Below are 4,065 nucleotides of genomic sequence, written 5' to 3' on the forward strand. Positions count from 1 at the left end.
AAGGGTAGGGGGAACCAAAACCCAACACCAGGCAATAGTACCTTTCTCTGTCTCAGGTCTTTGCTTTCATAAACTACAGATACCAAATGTAACTATCAAGCTGTAATCCAAAATTCAGAATTAGGAACACAGGATTTAAAGTCGGGTCTGAATCCTGCAGCCTACTTGAATAAGAAGTATTTCTGAAGTGGCATAAGAGATATAAAGTCAAAGACACCAAAAAACCACGGCGTTTTCCGAGAGCATATCAACCAAAAGGAAAAGATAAATGGAAATGCAACCTTTTGTACTCTCAATTCCAAGCTGCTGCAGGTGGGAAGCATATTCTCTCCTCACAGCTTTTGCTACTATCAAAAAGTGCACAAATTATAAAGCAAGACACACACCTGGTCATGTATTCATCTGCATGAAGATTTCATGAAAAAGAAAAAAGGAAAGAACAGAGGGAAAAAATTGTAGCTTACAGTTGTTTCAGACTACAAAACCCGAAGCAGTGTGTATTTAAGGAAACAAAACTATTTTGGCTTGCAGGGACACCTAGTGGCACATTCCATGATTTGCATTCCGGGTGACAACTGTGAAACAAACTGCAATAACATAGAGATTTCATTACTTCACGAGAGCTCTTTCGTTGAAATCATTAATAGCAACTTGTAATATTTAACCTACTCACATTCTTACAAATAAAAAACTTTTTTTTTTATTTCCCCAAATGGTAAAATAATTCCTGGCAGTGAACCATCAATAGTCAACAGTGTTTAGGGCTACAAATATTGTAAGTATATTACTAACAAGAATTTCTTCTGTGCTAATGGCTTACAGTACTTGCTCATAGTCAATGAACAGACCTTAAATAATCTTCAAAATTATACAAGACTATGCCCATAATTTTTGAGAAATACTTTAAAGGAACACTAGTTAAAATTTCTTCCTCTCTTGGAGATCTGTTCAAGAAGTAGAGAACCATAAAACATACTTTAAAGAAACTAAACCCACATCATATCTAAAATTAATTCTCCACCTATATACTTGCCAAATTTTATCATGTTACAGAACTTGCATCAGTTGCCCCGAATTCATACTATGAAATCTTAACATCATTTTGTGCAGGAATACATATAAAGGTATTGGTGCAGAGTCCTGAAACCTAAAAAATGCACACTCAGTAGCTAAAACAGCAATAATTATTGTAGAATATCTAGCTAAGTGAAGTAACTCAATTATATTTCCAAGAATCACCTTTGCTTTGCCTTTCTTCTCGAATTGTTTATTAGCATACTGGGAGATGCAAATAAACTTGCTTAAAGACCTACTTTACATCTCCCTCTTCTTTATATCTACACATCGTGAAAGGGCTTTTCTTCTTTTACAAGATTTTTCAGCTACTTTATTTTAACTTCTTGTTTGCTACAAGCACTTAAAATGGTGAGAATACTTGTATTTAGAGAAAAATATGAAGATATCATATAATTTTATTTATATTACAACTTTTATTGTATGTTGTTTACAACCACAAGGCTTCCTTCTAGCTTACCTGGCATAACCAAATTACATTATTTCAGCATGTATTGGTAATTCACCTGGGTGACATATATAACTCACTCATGGCTCTGCTTTCCATACCACAGCCACACTTAACACACATAAATTTATCATATTTGAACACTGTTTTAAACAGTTAGATGATACAATGAATGTAATTTTGCAACTACTGATGAAAAAATTAACAGTATTTAGCCTTGTGCCATGTTTTGTTCAAGCAGTAAAATTCTCAGTAAAATCTGTTGAAAGCCAAACAGCTGTTTCACACAATGCATGGTTTAATCCATTTGCCTGCTTCTGTCAGAACTCTAGACCTCTTTACACGCTCTTTCTTTTCTTTTTTTCTAATCAAATCAGCTAAGGTCTTGTGAAACAATAAACTATTTGCCTGAAAGAGTAAGTGAGACACTCAAAGGAAGCCCAGCCTCATGAAAGTGACTCTTCAGACACTACCCTTTCTCATCCCTGCTTAAGGGTCTACAGTAAGACTAGATAACGAACTAATGAAAAAGTGTAATCCAATACAAGAGCTCACTGTCACCAGTGAGTTCCACTCCTCCTGTCTTCATCCCCATTCCTAGATTTGTCATTCATCAGACCTTTCCACGAACTGCGTTAGCACAAGAAGCCAACACACTTAAACAAGCAGAAAACACTCAATAGGTTTTCTGTGAGGTCAGTGAGTCATGCTAGCTCATGGAAAAATCCAACAAGCTACATCAGCAGTGAAAGTAGGCAGCTGGTACTGGCTAGGAGAAAGGAACAAAGAGCCAAGTAAATAGGCAGGAGGAAGAGCAAGGCTTTCTCCTTTCAGGAGCAGAGAGTTGTCACATCATGAGCTCAAATGTTCACGAAATCACAGCCTTGGACTAGATACCTAGCTTTTAGACAGTCAAAGCTAAGCCAAACAAATCCTACCTTAAATGACTATGCAACACACTCACGAGAGATCAGACTTCCCATGAACATCAAGTGAATAAAAAACAAAATTATATATAATTTGAGAAATATGATAGCATACCTTTCATTACTTTAACAGTCCACATTCTACTAATCCACCATCAGCAACTTGCAATAGCCAAAGTAATCACCTTAAAAAAAATATATATATGTATTCATATTGGGAAAAAAAAACCCAGAGAAACATGAAAACCTTTATTATAGGAACTTCCATAATCTGGATACTGCTCAGATATCACTGTAGAGAATCCAGTGAAAGTAAACACTTAATACCTTTGCGTGCCTAAGTGCAGAAATTTTGGAGAACATCTGTATGACTTCTACATTACAGAAGACATCGATTTCATTCAAACTACCATCACTTCTTCCACAACACTGTTCAAAGTACAAATTCCAACAACAATTAAGCATACATTACTTCAGTGTCCATCCCTACACATGGCACACAGTATCACCTTTTCAATTTCTGTCTTATACAAGAGATACGGTTAATTATTAGGTATTAAGAAAAGCAAAAAACAAGGTTATATCTTAACTCAGGATTAAAATTTTTGCTTTAGTCACACACTACTAAGTCAAACCGACAGCAGTTACCGATCAAACTGAAGTTTTGTATGGGAGCTACAGTTGGTAAATCTAGCTGTACTCAAGAACAGCTAGTCTACATATGCCACATATGTTTTCCACTGTTTTTTCATGACAAGAGACCTTCAAACACACGAGAAACTTTTGCTCACTAGAATCTCATTCAATGTTTTACTCAGGCATACAGATGGCTGCTTGTCACAAGTAGTTGTATAGTCCACAACCAAAACTCTTCTGAAAAATCACTTTGCTTTCATATTGACTTAAAAATAGAGATGTTCAGACAGGGCATAGGTCTCATGTTAGTCTATGTATCCTACACCTCCTGTAGGCAGAAATATGATTATATGCACGTTACAGTATGTGGACAAAGAGCATGTGAGAGGCAAAGCAAGATGTGTAAGTCACCATGATATTTTTACTGTTAATTTTCCTATGACTTATGGATGTAGGAGCTTGGTCAGAGGAACAACACTAATACGGGTGTCACACATCCAGAAGTGCAGAACAATAATCATTATCCTCAAACTGCACATGGCTGAAGTTCACTGGTGGAAAAGAAGGCATGTAAACGCAAACATTTGAAAGCCTGGCAGCGAGCGGGCTCTTCCTACCCCTGAACTTTGCCGTCCCGGCTTGTGCTGGGTGATTCCCAAACCCACCAGCTCACGACGAGCCAACGGAGGCCGCAGCAGGCTGTTACCACCAGACGGGACACAAGACCAAGAAGATCGCACTCTGGGACGGGCTGCCGACCTCTCTTCCCGGCTTTGCAGCTCTCTGCTCGGTAACTAACGGCCCAGGGGAGGAGCGAGCGGGGCCGGAGCAAAGGCCGAAGGGCCTCCCAGCTCGCACGCCGCGAGGTGAAGCCCCAAGTAGGAAGGCCCCAGTCCGCCCGTCCGTCCGCCCGCCTCCCCTCAACGGTGCCCTGTCCCTCACACCCCGGCCCGCTCAGCGGGCGGCGGCCGCCACCGGTTC

Source organism: Aptenodytes forsteri, unplaced genomic scaffold (genome assembly GCF_000699145.1).
Source record: "Aptenodytes forsteri isolate BGI_AS27 unplaced genomic scaffold, ASM69914v1 Scaffold360, whole genome shotgun sequence".
Lineage (NCBI taxonomy): Eukaryota > Metazoa > Chordata > Aves > Sphenisciformes > Spheniscidae > Aptenodytes > Aptenodytes forsteri.